General features: G+C 37.2%; 1 pseudogene; it reads left to right on the forward strand.

Moving 5' to 3' along the window:
- The first annotated feature begins 11,201 nt into the window (after positions 1 to 11,201).
- On the forward strand, positions 11,202 to 11,760 carry LOC133085576 (dynactin subunit 6-like; annotated as a pseudogene).
- The last annotated feature ends 7,199 nt before the right edge of the window (positions 11,761 to 18,959 follow it).

Here is an 18,959-nt window from a genome sequence, read left to right on the forward strand (position 1 = left end):
AATTTCCTGTTGTGAGGACTCTGAGGACTCTGAATGGGGCTGATCAGGATGTCAACACAAACTCTTTATAGGAGCAGCCATGTAATGTGGAAACTGTTGGAGTGGAGGTGGCTGTTAATGAGGTGAGAGAGGAAAAGAGAACTTAAACAAAATGCACCATAATGAAGGGAAGTGCTTTTTCAAAAACACAATGATACAAATTCCTCTTTGCTAATGCTTTCTTGACCTGGGAGTTGGCAAGGGTTATCCAAACAGAACCAAAATTATTCAGAAAAAGTGCTTTTGGATCAAGGATACTCATGGAAAATTCAAGAAAGAAATTTTAAAAGCAACAAATATTGAATAAAATAATAAATGTTATAATATTATAATAATATGATAATTCTAATAAAATAAAATATGCAACATCATTACAATTTAAGAAATATGAATAAACAGAGAATCAGCTTGGCAAAGATTTAAAAAGTCACCAAGTGTTAGCATGGTAAAGACAGAGAAATAAGTAATATGTTGTTTGTGGATTAAACATTAGTACACACTTCTTGGCAAACTTAGCAATATTTATCCTTAAAAATCTATATTCATTTGAACCCAGCATTTCCATCTATAGTAATTTGGTCAGAAGAAATAACTATGACTTTTGGTAAAGATTTAACCCTATGTAAGTTAATTATAGTTAATTATTTTATAACTTAGAAAGTCTGAAAATACCTCAACTATCCAAAAATAGTGGTCCGATTAAATATATTATAGTAGCCTTTGACTGGAAATTTATCCAGTGATTAAAAATTGTGTACTATTGGGCTTCCCTGGTGGCGCAGTGGTTGAGAATCTGCCTGCCAATGCAGGGGACACGGGTTCGAGCCCTGGTCTGGGAAGATCCCACATGCCGCGGAGCGACTAGGCCCGTGAGCCACAATTGCTGAGCCTGCGTGTCTGGAACCTGTGCTCCGCAACAAGAGAGGCCGAGATAGTGAGAGGCCCGCGCACCGCGATGAAGAGTGGCCCCCACTTGCCGCAACTAGAGAAAGCCCTCGCACAGAAACGAAGACCCAACACAGCCATAAATAAATAAATAAATAAATAAAATTAAATTAAAAAAAAACTCACAGCTCTCAAGTTGTGCATTTAAAAAAAAAAGTATGTACTATCAAATATTTAAGGATATGGAAATATACTCTTAACTAAAAAACAAATTACTAAACAATATTACATTATCCTTTATGCTTAGAAAAGTAACTGGAAAATGTATATTGAAATAGAAAGAAAAATATTTATTCCCTTATTTCATTCTCCCTGTTTGCTCTTCCCTAATCCATCCCAATCCTGAGGAATCGCTAATATTTTGTCAAATTCTGGCATACTGTTTGGGCCACAGTTACAGACTGGCAGCCACTGTTCATTAAAAGGGCACGTGTGTAGCTCCCTCTCTCTTGTTTCCTACTGCCCCCATGTGGTAGGATTGGTAAACTGAATCAAGGTCAGCTTGGACTAATCAACTTGCTGCTTCACCTGGTCTCTCTTTTTTAGACTCATAATTGCTTAGGCCTCCTGTACCTTACGGTGAGTTAGAGAATAGAAGACCCCAAGAAATGTAATTGGGCCTGGGAAGAAGTAGAAACTCTGTTAAGTTTATAGGGAACTGGTGCCGAAGCTACGCATCAGGTACTGAAGGTCAAGGTCTAGGCTGGCTGCCTAAACCACAAAGGAGGGGAGGGGATTAATAGAGATGCAATCATTAATTAAATTAATAAATTAATAGAGATGCAAGCAAAAATTTAAAAAAAACTAATATCCTGGGAAATATTATATTGGTTGGGGGAAATTAGATTTAAAGTTTTCTAATGTCTTTATACTATTTTAGAAGAGGCTTAAGGTATAAGCTTTGTATTTTGTTGTAGAAATTAATGCTACTCTTTAGTATTTATCATTCTACTCTCCTTTGGGGAACTTTGGGGGCCTGGACCTCCTTGCCTATTGGAAGTTAGCCTTGGCCACAAAAGTAGCTTTGATCAATGAAATATGAATGAAGGTATCACTTCCAAGAGGAAGTATTTAAGAATTAATTTGAGCATCCATTCTCTCTTTCCTTTGCCACTGTGACAAGTGACTAGTACTATTCCTGTTGAACCTTCAACAGGCTATAACCCAGAGTGAGGATGAAATCTTGCTTCTTTCTGAAGATTTTCTTACACAAGGTTGTCTGTATAATAGTATATATTATTTTATCCCAACAGAAACAAGCACTGGTATTGGAAGCAGTAGGGAAATGCATATTGAAGGTGAGAAAGATGTAACGTCAAAACATTTGGTAAAATGCCATCCTCCATAAGTTGTGAGACATATCATATAACATAAAGTTAAATGTAGCTCTAGGGGAGGGAGTTGGAAAACAAAACTTTACCAGTGAGTGTTGGTAATAGTTAGCTGAATTTGACCATTTCCTGAGTTCAGGAAAGCATTTGTATGTTCCCAAACAGGAATAAAATGTCCATCAGCAGAGGAATGGATAAAGATGTAGTACATATATACAATGGAATATTACTCAGACATAAAAAGGAATGAAATTGTGCCATTTGCAGAGACATGGAAGGACCTAGAGACTGTCATACAGAGTGAAGTAGGTCAGAAAGAGAAAAACAAATACTGTATAATATCGCTTATATGTGGAATCTAGAAAAATGGTACAAATGAACTTATCTGCAAAGCAGAAATAAAGACAGATGTAGAGAACAAACATATGGATACCAAGGGGGGAAGGGGAGGTGGGATGAATTTGGAGATTGGGATTAACATATATACACTACTATGTATAAAATAGATAACTAATAGAACCTACTATATAGCACAGGGAACTCTATTCAGTGCTCTGTGGTGACCTAAATGGGAAGGAAATCCAAAAAAGGGGGGATATATGTATATGTATAGCTGATTCACTTTGCTGTACAGCAGAAACTAACACAACATTGTAAAGCAACTATATCCCAATAAAAATTAATAATAAAATAAAGGGAGTAGAGAGAATATAAGTTCATGGACTTTCAGAGATAAAAAAGAAAACTACCTCACCACCCTAAAATGTAAAGGTTCAATGTAAGAAAATCTTTGAGCAACAAAGGCTAATCAAAACTTAGCTTTGAGACAGCAGTCAAGTTAAAGGTATGCCCATTATAACTTTGTGAAAAACATTAGATGGACTAACTTCAGGGCAAAAGGCCAATTAAGGGTGTACTATCCAACCAACTGCTTCATTTAGATAAAATAACTCAGAGTAAAGAGCTAAAGTATGTATCTTTCCCAGTGACAACTAACAGACTCAAGTTACCTGATACTAAAGAGGGTGAGGATGTAGGGATATATGTGTGTGGGAAAAGAGAAATATAACACTCTAAGAAAGCCCACCTTATAAAGATCTGTGGATATGAATACTGGCACACATAACTGATTGGAATCAAATAGATAGGAAGCCTATTAAGTTTTGGGAAGTTTTATTGTCAGAGGAAGTGGGAGAAAAAAAGGGCTGAGAAAACTGCATGGTCCACAAGGAAGTTCTCTTGCCCTCTATTTCAGATGTGCCCCAGAAGGATAATGGAAAAGGAAGAGCTTTCCAGAGGTAGAATCATGGCCACAAAGAACAATGGGGAAAAAATCCCTCCACTCTCTCAGGAGTAAATTTAATCAAGGAACATGTCCCACCCCAAAGACAGAGGGCCTTACTAATATTTGCCTACTAGAATTTCAAAATTGCTATGGGCCAGTGATTGCTATATATCATGGAGTTTTTCTTTTCCAAGAAGAAGTACTTTTCTGGTTATGCTGTGTCTGTCTCATCATTGTATATTGGGAACATGTAATGAACACAATTTGTCTTTTTGGCTCGAAGAGCTTATATCAAGAGTAACCACATCAAGATCTGTTTGTAGCGATTGCTGTGCATCCACCCTACCCCATAACATAGAGGAAATCTGACTCTGAGGTAAACTTTCTAATTCTGAGACAACTTTTTGAGTTGTCTCCTTTCAGGTGGAAGTAAGTGTAATCTACATGGAAGAAAGAGTGACCCAAATATTTGGTGAGCAGAGGGCAAACTGTAGTAGACATTATATCTCCTCACCAATATTTCAAATTTTTCTCTCCTTCCCCTCTCACAGGAGGATTGTACTTCCCTGTTCCCATGAATTTGGGTATGGTAATGTGACTTTTGTCCAATGGAATATGAGAAGTGATCCAAGGCAGATGCATTTAAGCACCACTGCAAACTATCCATTCTCTTGCCTTGCTACTACAACTGATGTTCTCAAATGCTGGATTCTCTGTCAGCCTACATTGCAGAGGAAGCATGAAAATCTTTATTGTTCTAAGCCACTGAGAATTTGGCATTGTTAATTCCTAGTACATAACATAGTCTATCTTAATGGATATTGACATATAAGTTTAAATATATAGAGACATAATGTAAAAGAATATATAATTCCAAACTGTTAAGGGAGAAAAGGAATGAAAAAATTTTAAAATCAATCAAGAAGAGAGCACAATAGGAAAGAAAAAAGGAATGGAGAGAGAGCAACAGTGGGCAAAAATAATATGGTAGAAATAAATTTAAATGTATTAATCAGATCTTGTAAGGTTATCATGCATTAATAAGTCATCCCCAAATCTCAGTGACTTACAGAATCTAAGGTTTATTTCTCACTCACATTATATGCCAGTCTTCAGAAGGCTTTAGCTATTCAATCTGGGACCCAGACTGAAGGAAAAGCTTCACTCTGAAACACCACATGTATTATGGCAGAGAAAAACTCAGAACAACATGGTGGCTCTAAAACCTTCTACTCAGAAGTGGCACATTTACTTCTACTCACTTTTAACTGGTATAAATAAATAAGTAAATAAATAAAATCACATGGAGGAGATTGGTTCAAGATGGTGGAGTAGAAGGACATGTGCTCACTCCCTCTTGCGAGAACACCAGAATCACAACTAATTGCTGAAACATCATCAACAGGAAGATACTGGAACTCACCAAGAAAGATACTCCACATCCAAAGACAAAGGAGAAGCCACAATGAGACGGTAGGAGGGGTGCAATCACAATAAAATCAAATCCCATAACTGCTAGGTGGGTGACTCACAAGCTGGAGAACACTTATACCACAGAAGTCCACCCACTGGAGTGAAGGTTCTGAGCCCCACGTCAGCCTTCCCAGCCTGGGGGGCCGGCAACAGGAGGAGGAATTCCCAAAGAATCAGACTTTGAAGGCAAGGGGGATTTGATTGCAGGACTTCGACAGGATTGGGGGAAACAGAGACTCCACTCTTGGAGGGCACACAGAAAGTAGTGTGCGTATCAGGACTGAGGAGGAAGGAGCAGTGACCCCACAGGAGACTGAACCAGACCTACCTCCTGAACCAGACCTACCTCCTAGTGTTGGAGGGTCTCCTGCAGAGGCAGAGGGTGGCTGTGGCTCATTGCATGGACAAGGACACTGGCGAAGGAAGTTCTGGGAAGTACTCCTTGGCATGAGCCCTGCCGAAGTCCGACATTAGCCCCACCAAAGAGCCTGTAGGCTCCAGTGCTGGATCGCCTCAGGGCAAACAACCAACAGGGAGGGAACTCAGCCCCACCCATCAGCAGACAAGCAGATTAAAGTTTTACTGAGCACTGCCCACCAGAGCAACACCCAGCTCTACCCACCACCATTCCCTCCCATCAGGAAGCTTGCACAAGCCTCTTAGATAGCCTCATCCACCAGAGGGCAGACAGCAGAAGCAAGAAGAACTACAATCCTGCAGCCTGTGGAGCAAAAACCACATTCAGAGAAAGATAGACAAAATGAAAAGGCAGAGGACTATGTACCAGATGAAGGAACAAGATAAAACCCCAGAAAAACAGCTAAATGAAGTGGAGATAGGCAATCTTCCAGAAAAAGGATTCAGAATAATAGTGAAGATGATCCAGGACCTCGGGAAAAGAATGGAGGCAAAGATCGAGAAGATGCAAGAAATATTTAACAAAGACCTAGAAGAATTAAAGAACAAATACCTAGAAGAATTAAAGAACAAACAAACAGAGATGAACATACAATAACTAAAAGGAAAAATACACTGGAAGGAATCAATAGCAGAGTAACTGAGGCAGAAAGAACGGATAAGTGACCTGGAAGACAGAATGGTGAAATTCATTGCTGTGGAACAGAATAAAGAAAAAAGAATGAAAAGAAATGAAGACAGCCTACGAGACCTCTGGGACAACAGTAAACGCAACAACATTCGCATTATAGGCGTCCCAGAAGAAGAGCGAAGGGACCCCTCTGAGAATATTTGAAGAGATTATAGTCAAAAATTTCCCTAACATGGGAAAGGAAATAGCCACCCAAGTCCAGGAAGTGCAGAGAGTCCCAGGTAGGATAAACCCAAGGAGAAACATGCCAAGACACATAGTAATCAAATCGACAAAAATTAAAGACAAAGAAAAATTATTAAAAGCAACAAGGGAAAAATGACAAATAACATACGAGGGAACTCCCATAAGGTTAACAGCTGATTTCTCAGCAGAAACTCTACAAGCCAGAAGGGAGTGGCACAATATATTTAAAGTGATGAAAGGGAAGAACCTACAACCAAGATTACCCTACCCAGCAAGGATCTCATTCGATTCAATGGAGAAATCAAAAGCTTTACAGACAAGCAAAAGCTAAGAGAATTCAGCACCACCAAACCAGCTTTACAACAAATGCTAAAGGAACTTCTCTAAGTTGGAAACACAAGAGAAGAAAAGGACCTACAAAAACAACACAAAACAATTAAGAAAATGGTAATAGGAACATACATCTTCATAATTACCTTAAATGTGAATGGATTAAATGCTCCAACCAAAAGACACAGGCTCACTGAATGGATACAAAAACAAGACCCATCTATATGCTGTCGACAAGAGATCCACTTCAGATCTGGGGACACATACAGACTGAGAGTGAGGGGATGGAAAAAGATTTTCCATGCAAATGGAAATCAAAAGAAAGCTGGAGTAGCAATACTCATATCAGATAAAACAGGCTTTAAAATAAAGTCTGTTACAAGAGACAAGGAAGGACACTACATAATGATCAAGGGATCAATCCAAGAAGAAGATATAACAATTGTAAATATATATGCACCCAACATAGGAGAACATAAGACAAATGCTAACAGCTATAAAAGAGGAAATTAACACTAACACAGTAATAGTGGGGGATTTTTAACACCTCACTTACACCAATGGAGAGATCATCCAGATGGAAAATTAATAAGGAAACACAAGCTTTAAATAACACAATAGACAAGAGAGATTTAATTGATATTTATAGGACATTCCATACAAAAACAGCAGATTACACTTTCTTCTCAAGTGCACATGGAACATTCTCCAGGATAGATCACATCTTGGGTCACAAATCAACCCTCGGTAAATTTAAGAAAATTGAAATCATATCAAGCATCTTTTTCGACCACAGTGCTATGAGATTAGAAATAAATTACAGGGGAAAAAACCGTAAAAAACACAAACACGTGGAAGCTGAACAATACATTACTAAATAACCAAGAGATCAATGAAGAAATCAAAGAGGAAATCAATAGATAGCTAGTGGGAAGCAGCCGCATAGCACAGGGAAATCAGATCGGTGCTTTGTGACCACCTAGAGGGGTGGGATAGGAAAGGTGGGAGGGAGACACAAGAGGGAGGGGATATGGGGATATACGTATACATATAGATGATTCACTTTGTTATACAGCAGAAACTAACACAACAATGTAAAGCAATTATACTCCATTAAAAAAACAACCCAATCAAAAAACGGGAAGAAGACCTAAATAGACATTTCTCCAAAGAGGAGATACAGATGGCCAAGAAGCACATGAAAAGCTGCTCAACATCACTAATTATTAGAGAAATGCAAATCAAAACTACAATGAGGTGTCACCTCACACCAGTTAGAATGGGCATCATCAGAAAATCTACAAATAACAAATGCTGGAGAGGGTGTGGAGAAAAGGGAATCCTCTTGCACTGTTGGTGGGAATGTAAATTGATACAGCCACTATGGAGAACAGTATGGAGGTTCCTTAAAAAACTAAAAATAGAATTACCATATGACCCAGCAATTCCACTACTGGGCATATACCCAGAGAAAACCAAAATTCAAAAAGACACATGCACCCCAATGTTCATTGCAGCACTATTTACCATAGCCAGGTCATGGAAGCAACATAAATGCCCATTGACAGATGAATGGATAAAGAAGATGTGGTACATATATACAACGGAATATTACTCAGCCATAAAATCAAACGAAATTGAGTCATTTGTAGAGACGTGGATGGATGTCGAGACTGTCATACAGAGTGAAGTAAATCAGAAAGAGAAAAACAAATATCATATATTAACGCATATATGTGGAACCTAGAAAAATGGTACAGATGAACCGGTTTGCAGGGCAGAAATAGAGACACAGATACAGAGAACAAACGTACGGACATCAAGGGGGGAAAGTGGTGGTGGGGTGGTGTGATGAATTGGGAGATTGGGATTGACATATATACACTAATATGTATAAAATGGATAACTAATAAGAACCTGCTGTATAAAAAAATAAATAAAAGAAAATTCAAAAATTCAAAAAAATATACTCCAATAAAGATGTTAAAAAAAATACCTAGAGACAAATGACAATGAAAACACGACCATCCAAAACCTATGGGATGCAGCAAAAGCAGGTCTAAGAGGGAAGTTTATAGCAATACAATCCTACCTCAAGAAACACGAAAAATCTCAAATAAACAATCTAACCTTACACCTAAAGGAACTAGAGAAAGAAGAACAAACAAAACCCAAAGTTAGTAGAAGGAAAGAAATCATAAAGATCAGAGCAGAAATAAATGAAATAGAAACAAAGAAAATAGCAAAGAGCAGTAAAACTAAAAGCTGGTTCTTGAGAAGATAAACAAAATTGATAAACCTTTAGCCAGATTCATCAAGAAAAAAGGGAGAGGACTCAAATCAATAAAATTAGAAATGAAAAAGAAGTTACAACAGACACCGCAGAAACACAAAACATCCTAAGAGACTACTATAAGCAGCTCTGTGCCAATAAAATGGACAACCTGGAAGAAATGGACAAATGCTTAGAAAGGTAAAACCTTCCAAGACTGAACCAGGAACAAATAGAAAACAGGAACAGACCAATCACAAGTAATGAAATTGAAACTGTGATTAAAAATCTTCCAACAAACAAAAGTCCAGGACCAGATGGCTTCACAGGTGAATTCTATCAAACATTTAGAGAAGAGCTAACACCCATCCTTCTCAAACTCTTCCAAAAAATTGCAGAGGAAGGAACATTCCCAAACTCATTCTACGAGGCCACCATCACCCTGATACCAAAACCAGACAAAGATACTCCAAAAAAAGAAAATTACAGACCAATATCACTGGTGAATATAGATGCAAAAATCCTCAACAAAATACTAGCAAACAGAATCCAACAACACATTAAAAGGATCATACACCATGATCAAGTGGAATTTATCCCAGGGATGCAAGGATTCTTGCAAATCAATCAATGTGATACACCATATTAACAAATCAAAGAATAAAAACCATATGATCATCTCAATAGATGCAGACAAAGCTTCTGACAAAATTCACCACCCATTTATGATAAAAACTCTCCAGAAAGTAGGCACAGAGGGAACCTACCTCAATATAATAAAGGCCATATACAACAAACCCACAGCAAACATCATTCTCAATGGTGAAAAACTGAAAGCATTTCCTCTAAGATCAGGAACAAGACAAGGATGTCCACTCTCACCACTATTATTCCACATAGTTTTGGAAGTCCTAGCCATGGCAATCAGAGAAGAAAAAGAAATAAAAGGAATACAAATTGGAAAAGAAGAAGTAAAACTGTCACTGTTTGCAGATGACATGGTCCTATACATAGATAATCCTAAAGATGCCGCCAGAAAACTACTAGAGTTAATCAATGAATGTGGTAAAGTTGCAGGATACAAAATTAATCCATAGAAATCTCTTGCATTCCTATACACTAACAATGAAAGATCAGAAAGAGAAATTAAGGAAACAATCCCATTCACCATTGCAACAAAAAGAATAAAATACCTAGGAATAAACCTACATAAGGAGGTAAAAGACCTGTACTCAGAAAACTATAAGACACTGATGAAAGAAATCAAAGATGACACAAACAGATGGAGAGATATACCATGTTCTTGGATTGGAAGAATCAATATTGTGAAAATGACTGTACTACCCAAAGCAATCTAAAGATTCAGTGCAATCCCTATCAAATTACCAACTGCATTTTTTAAAGAACTAGAACAAAACATCTTAAAGTTTGTATGGAGACACAGAAGACCTCGAATAGCCAAAGCAGTCTTGAGGGAAAAAAACGGAGCTGGAGAAATCAGACTCCCTGACTTCAGACTATACTACAAAGCTACAGTAATCAAGACAATATGGTACTGGCACAAAAACAGAAATATAGATCAATAGAACAGGATAGAAAGCCCAGAGATAAACCCACGCACCTATGGTCAACTAATCTATGACAAAGGAGGCAAAGATATACAATGGAGAAAAGACAGTCTCTTCAATAACTGGTGCTGGGAAAACTGGACAGCTACATGTAAAAGAATGAAATTAGAACACTCCCTAACACCATACACAAAAATAAACCTAAAATGGATTAGAGACCTAAATGTAAGAGTGGACACTATAAAACTCTTAGAGGAAAACATAGAAAGAACACCCTGACATAAATCATAGCAAGATCTTTTTTTGACCCATCTCCTAGAGTAATTGAAATAAAAACAAAAATAAACAAATGGGACCTAATGAGACTTAAAAGCTTTTGCACAGCCAAGGAAACTATAAACAAGATGAAAAGACAACCCTCAGAATGGGAGAAAATATTTGCAAATGAATCAACGGACAAAGGATTAATCTCCAAAATATATAAACAGCTCATGCAGCTCAATATTAAAAAAACAAACAACCCAATCAAAAAATGGGCAGAAGACCTAAATAGACATTTCTCCAAAGAAGACAAACAGATTCCCAAGAGGCACATGAAAAGCTGCTCAACATCACTAATTATTACAGAAATGAAATCAAAACTACAATGAGGAGACAGGGCCCAAACCATGTCGGAAAAGACTCAAAAAAGTGTGAAGATTGCACCTGGAGCAGTTGTGTGTGTAGAGAGTGAAATCAGGGGTGATGTAACTATAGGACCACGGACAATGATCCACCCTAAAGCATGAATCATTGCGGAAGCCGGGCCCATAGTGATCAGCGAAGGTAACCTAATAGAAGAACAGGCGCTCATCATAAATGCTCACCCTGATGCTGCAGATTCAGAGCCCAAGCCTATGATCATTGGCACCAATAATATGTTTGAAGTTGGCTGTTATTCCCAAGCCATGAAAATAGGAGATAATAATATTATTGAATCAAAAGCGTATGTAGGCAGAAATGTAATATTGACAAGTGGTTGCATCATCAGGGCCTGTTGCAACCTGAACACGTTTGAAGTCATCCCTGAGAACACAGTGATTTATGGTGCAGACTGCCTTCATCGGGTGCAGACTGAGCGGCCACAGCCCCAGACACTACAGCTGGATTTCCTGATGAAAATCTTGCACTACCATCACCTAAAGAAGACTATGAAAGGAAGCTCAACTCCAGTTAAGAACTAAGAACAATATATGTCATCAAGATAACATTTGTCTTTGACCACTGTCTTTTGAAAAAGCCGCAGTGTTTATGCACTCTTAGCAGTGTGTAGAATATGTGTTGACTTTATCTTGTAAAATTGAGTTAGAGAGGAAAATAATGGGTTTTCATTGTAACTGTCCTCTATAATTTATATAAAATGCATTATTTTCTGATGTCCTTGCCCCATTTCTGATAATTTACAGATTTTTCTTCTGTGTTGTTTTGTTATGTAAAATGTTGGCCATGAAATTTAGTTATATAAAAGACTACCCATGATAAGAAAGAACATATTGTTATGTATTTATATTCTACCATTTACTAAACTAAATAAAAATGTTGATGACAGGACTTTCAGTGAATATACTTTAATCAATTTTTCTACTTGCATCAACTTTCCCAAAATAGTCCCTTTAATTTTTATTGTGTACTAGCTATATATTAAAGCTAATGTGGATTTGTAGCTGTTTAAAATTTCAGGTGAAATTTCAGCAGCTATTGAATTAATTTAGACTTCATTTTGTTTCCAAGAAAATGATTTTTTTTTTCTTTTCAGTAAGACAAAAGTAATCAGGGAAAGATGTATTCAGTAGAATACAAAATCAAAAAGAATAGTGTCTGATGAAAATGACAAGTAAAATGACCATTGAGTGGTATTCTTAGGTTTCTGAGGACAATGAAACTAGAAGAGATTTTGATATATTTATAAATGTATGAAATTATTTTGGCATACTACTAATCACTAATTATCGACCTTGTCATAATTCTATTTACCTAATTACATAATGGGCAAAATATTGAGTATTTTATTGTAATTCCAAGGTTTTTTTTTTTAATAATTCAAGTGCATACATTTAATGGGACATACTTTTTAACTTCTGAATCAGTAGATGTTGATTAATACTAAGACATTAAATGCTGAAATATTTTCTCTTGAAACTTATTTTTTTTTTCATTGAGGTGTGGTTGATTTACAATGTTGTGTTAGTTTCAGGTGTACAGCAAGGTGATTCAGTTATATGTATATATGTATTCTTTTTCAGATTCTTTTCCATTATAAGTTATTACAAGAGTAATTTTTAATTGTGGATAGTAAAAGACTATTTTTGAATTTCTGAAAAAAAAAAAAAAACTACAATGAGGTATCACCTCACACCAGTTAGAATGGGCATCATCAGAAAATCTACAAACAACAAATGCTGGAGAGGGTGTGGAGAAAAGGGAACCCTCTTGCACTGTTGGTGGGAATGTAAATTGATACAGCCACTATGGAGAACAGTATGGAGGTTCCTTAAAAAACTAAAAATAGAATTACCATATGACTCAGCAATCCCACTACTGGGCATATACCCAGAGAAAACCATAATTCAGAAAGACACATGCACCCCAATGTTCATTGCAGCACTATTTACAATAGCCAGGTCATGGAAGCAACCTAAATGCCCATCCACAGAAGAAAGGATAAAGAAGATGTGGTACATATATACAATGGAATATTACTGAGCCATAAAAAGGAATGAAATTGGGTCATTTGTAGAGACGTGGATGAACCTAGAGACTGTCATACAGAGTGAAGTAAGTCAGAAAGAGAAAAACAAATATCATATATTAACGCATATATGTGGAATCTAGAAAAATGGTACAGATGAACCGGTTTGCAAGGCAGAAATAGAGACACAGATGCAGAGAACAAACATATCAACACCAAGGGGGGAAAGGGGGGGGGCGGGGAACGGGTTGTGATGGGATGAATTGGGAGAGTGGGATTGACATATATACACTAATATGTATAAAATGGATAACTGGATGGATAAAATGGATAATAAGAACCTGCTGTATAAAAAATAAATAAAATTAAAATAAATAAATAAATACATAAAATCACATGGTCAAGCCCGTTAATGGGCTTAGATGTTAATGGCCTTAGAAGTATAACACTTTAACAGGGATAGGCCTGGAAGAGAGGGGCCTTGTAAGGAGGAGCTGTTAGGAAGGGTCAGTGAATATTTTGATAATAAAATAATCTACCATACCAAATATAAAACTGATTCCAATAAATGGAAATTGTCTAAACTATGCAATTAGTAGTCAAATATTGTCAGACTACAACAAAAACAATCTAACTCTATGCTCTTCATAAGTGCCTCATCTAAAACATAGGGACAGAGAAAGTGTGAAAGTCAAAGTATAGGGAAAATACTACACAAATAAATCTGGCATAAAAAATAAAGAAAGAAATCTGATGGAGCCATACTGATATTATACAAAATAGATTTCAGAGCAAAAAGCATTTCTAGAAATAAAGATGGTCAATGCATAATGATAAAAGCTTCGATTCATCAGGAAAATATAATAAGTCTAAACTTTATGCACTTGATAACATAGCCTCAAAATCTATGGACAAATTCACCAGCAAAAAGGAGGATTTTAACTAATTTTTCAGAGTAAATTAAACAGACCAAAAAAAGGGGGGATATAAAAACTCTGAGAGACACAATTAACAAGCTCAGTGAAAAGGACATATACAGGACACTGCAGTCAACAGCTACAGAATATACATTCTTTTCAAGCACAAAATCTTTATGATACTGCATAAAACAGGTCCCCTGAAATTTCAAAAACTTGGTATACAGAATACTTACTTGACAACCATAAAATTAAGTTAAAAATCAATAACAAAAAGACAAATAGAAATACTTCCATGTGTTTAGAAATTTAACAATGTATTTGTAGGCCAAAAATGTCATAATAGAAATCAGAAAATTTCTAAAATTTCTTAGAACTGAATTACAAAGAATTTCATATTCAATACTTGTGAGATACTGCTAAAGTCTTACTTTGAGGGAAATGGATAATGGTATATTCCTAACTAAGCACAAAAGAGGCTCAAAATTAATGAACTAAGCGTTCCAACTTTAGACGTTAGGGGAAAAATACAGAATAAATTTTACAAAAGCAGAAAAGAGATAATCAAGTTTTTTATTAGGGGAGAAATTACATAACTACACGAGAAATCTTGGGCCAAGTACTTCCTGGCAATCCCTTCCTGGGGAAAACTGTAATAGTTTCTCAAAGGATGCTGAAGAAGACTTCTGTAAATGAGGAGTTATGCCATGAGCATATATAGGTAGACTCAATACTGCAAAGACGTCAGTTCTCCATAAATTGATTTATAGATTCAATTCAATCCTCAAAAGCCTAATAAGTTTTGTTTGTTTTGTTCTGGTTGGTGGCTCAATAAGCTGTTTCTAAAATTTCTATGTAAGAACAAAGGAGCAAGAATAGTTAGGACACTCCTGAAGAAAAAGAATAAAGTGGGAGTCTTGTTCTATTAGATATCAAGGCTTACGACTAAGCTATATTCCTAAGCCCAAATTATACAGAAACAGACAAAAAGAGACTAATAAATAGATCAGAATAGAGAACTCAGAAACAGACGACTTATATATGGAAACTTGATTTATGACAGAGGTGACAATATAGATCAGTGGGTTAAGAACCCTCCAATAAATGTTGCTGGGAAAACTGTTTATCCAAATAGTTATATTTGGAAATTGAACGAAAATTTGAAATTGGAATGTAAATTTTTACAGCCACTTTGGAAATCAATTTGTCATCCTCAAACAGAGTTAAAACTGGATATTGTTTGACCCAGACATTCCACGCCTGGGCATACATGCTGCAGAAACTCTTGCACATTTTTACCAGAGCTTATGTACAAGAATGTTCACAGCAATATTACATATAAGTTCAAAAAATAGGGGAAAAATCCAAATGTCCACTGAAAGAAGAATCCATAAGTCACTTGTAATATAGTCATACAATGGACATGCAATATAGTAGAGAAAATGAATGCATGCAGCTACATGAATCAAAATATAAAACTTTCAAATATAATATTGAGGAAAAAAATACCCAAATAGTATATACAGTATGACTATGTCTATATCGAGTAGATAAACATGTAAAACAAAAATATATAATTTAGGAATACCTATATCTATGGTAAAAATGTAAAAATAAAATAAGGGGAGTGGTAAACAATCAAATATCCGGGGTAATTAATACCCTGGTGAGTTGGGGTGGGGATTGGTTTATAGAGGGTGAGGCATGAAATCAGATAAAAGCACTTCAAATATATTGGTAATGTTCTATTTTTGAGGTTAAATGACAGGTCTAGAACTTTTTCAAATTGCTGCCTTGATATTTTAAACTTATAAATATTCTCTCGTATGCATTAAATATTTAATAAAATTGCTGCAGACACACTGTAGGGGTAGGATGGACACCTATTCAAAGTCTGGTTTGGACGTACACACACACACACACACACACACACACACACGCACACAGACTTTCTGGGGAGAGCAGGGTGGCTCCCAAGCAGTCCCCAAAATGGCTTGAGAGAGCAGGAAAAGAAGATTGACTTGGGGTTTTTATGGAGACTAGGGATGATACTGACCAGGGTTCTTGGCCTTCCCCAATCAATAGAAATTGATCAGAGGCCAGATAAATTCAGGCAAGGCTGGAAAATAAGTAACAGGTTCCCTTGCTCACTCCCTGGTGGGGGGAGGGGTGGGCGCGAGTTGGTTCCTTGTATGGGGTGAGGGTAGGGGTGTGTCCAGGGGTCAGGCCGGACGGTGGCTTAAGTGTTCTGCCCACCCCTTTGTGGTGTTGAGTGCAGGGGGCTTGCGCAGTACCCTGCTTCTGCTCCTGACACCCTGTTTTTGCTTCCGGCTCTTCAGAAGTGGCAGTTGGGTTTTTCTGGTCCTTTTGTATCTTGTTACCCATAATTTGTCCCAACTGCACATGCATGCAGTTATTTTTAGTCCCTTATAGTTTCTTTGTATTTTGTAGCTTGATGAGACATTTGTCCACATGCAAACACTGCAGCACTGCAGCAAAGGGTCCCAGGCCCAGCCTGTTTCAGGGAGGGTGGCTAGAGCAAGGGTTCCTGTGCATGATTTGAACTGTCACAGGCACAAAAGAAAGACTACCTGGGCTTTCTTATCAGCTTGTCCATATATGGGACAGAGAGGGAAGAGAGAGGTGGACCTTAAAAGATATCAGTCAAACATAAAAAAAACAAAGTCACTGTCTTTATTACAAATATACTTTAAACAAAATTGTATAGGAAACAGAAGGAATATCTGTCTTTTGGAAGATAATATGTCTGCACAGAAAAGAATGTCACTTCTCCCTTTTAGAAATCACTTCTCCCAATTCTTTCTTCTGCTAGGAATATACCACTAGAAGAATAACTGTGGTCAAATTGTTAAATTTGGCAGCAATTGAAAATTATTTATTATTCCACAGAAGAAACAGAATACCAAGAGGAATTACTGCAATAACATAAAGTTAGATGTCAAGTTCTGTGGAGTGAGGAGAATGGGAATTACTCATGGTGTTTAAAAGATCCTGGGATTATGCCATGGAATAAATATCATTTGGGTCTCTTTGGTACCTAGCTGAGTCCATTTGCTTTACCATGATGGTAGAGAAGAAATTCTGCAACTTTACACCCAGTAACTGCAAATGAACACCAGGCTTGAAGCCTTCTCCCAGAAGAAGGTATTTCATTCCTACTGAAAAGATATAGACAGTGAATTACAAGTGTCCATCAATTTTTTGAGCCACCTATTGGGGTTTGCTGCAGACAAAAAGATGACAGATTCAATCTCTGCTCTCTAGGGGCTCAGAGTCTCTTGTATTAGTTTTGCAGCCTGAGGTGTGAAAATGTAGATTTACAGAAAACCTACAGCCCCACAGATGCCTCAAATGATAAAATAATTAATCAGATTGCTTTCAACATACTTCAATATCTAAGAATTCATGAGAACCATTAGAAGCTGCATCTACTGCCTGATATATGCTTACAGAAGAAGGAAATACTCATGCTTAAGAAAATTCTTGATAAACAGGTTGAGGGTGGATGAGGAGACCCTGAGAGCACAGGTCAGTAGAGCTAAAGATGAAAAAACAGATAGCAAAATTACTCACATTCATTAAGATTAGAAATGTGGGATGAGTGGAGACTGAGAGAAGAGTAAGATCAAACTGGAAATGTCTGAGGAACTTTGAGGAGCAGAATTGTATACTCTGAACTTGTAAGTTGTTGGTTTGTAAGTTGTTACAAATGAAAGGCAAATTCCGTCATCTCCCCAGTCTTTTGTAAAGTCTTCTGCACACACATGCATACACACAACCTTTTGAGCAGGGCTGTTTTGGGTGAAAAGAAAGAAGAGACCCTGAGCTCAAAATCTGGTTTGATGCCTAATATCAGGTCAGCATAATTACAATATTGTAAAAATACTTATTGTGAGCCAAGTGGTGTTCTAAGCTCTTTACATACATTAATGTATTTACGTGCTTTATGGTAATGCATTAATTTAATAAACTCAAGGCAAACCGATAAGCAGTAGTGTTTTCACCATTTTGTAAGCGAGGCAACAAAAGCACAGAGAGGTTAAGTAATTTGTCCAAAGTCATGCAGCAGCTAAGAGGCAAAACCAAATTCCAGCTTAGGCAGGTTGGTAAACAGGGTGTGGAGAAGATCTATAAACTGAATGCATTCAGTGGAAGTAGAAGTGTGGTCAGTGGGGGTCCTGGGAGACACACACCCTTCTAGAAATTTACAGAAATCTTAGGGAGTGATTTAGAATTTCCACAATTAGATATGGTGCTTTTTATCTGTCTTAGCCATATCTTAAAGGATGGGATCACCCCATCTTGTTCAGCTTGTCCTCCCTCCCTCCCTCTCTCTCTCTCTCTCTCTCTCTCACACACACACACACACACAAAACTGGTCCAATTTTGAATTTCTTGATCTTCATGCCTCTGAGGGTTAATAAATACAAAGCTGAGTGTCTGTACTTTATAAACACTTCTCCATTCTACCTAGAGCTCTGACTGTATCCATCTTCCTCCTGCTAAATAAGCTCCTGATGAGTCTATTTTATGCTGTTTTACATACTGATGCTTTTTGCTCAGTCTCTGCCTCATAGGGTCTCTTGCTGTCTGCCATAGACATCAGCCCACCTTTCGAAGGCCTCATTACTCCCACCACACCATGTCCATGTGCACAAAGCAACCTTGCAGATAAAGTCACAATGGAGATGGAGATCTCAAACAGGTCAATCCTAGGCTCTAAGCATTCAACTTTCCCCTGCCTCTCCTTCTCAAT

This window comes from Eubalaena glacialis, chromosome 2, assembly GCF_028564815.1.
Source record: "Eubalaena glacialis isolate mEubGla1 chromosome 2, mEubGla1.1.hap2.+ XY, whole genome shotgun sequence".
In the NCBI taxonomy this organism is placed as follows: domain Eukaryota; kingdom Metazoa; phylum Chordata; class Mammalia; order Artiodactyla; family Balaenidae; genus Eubalaena; species Eubalaena glacialis.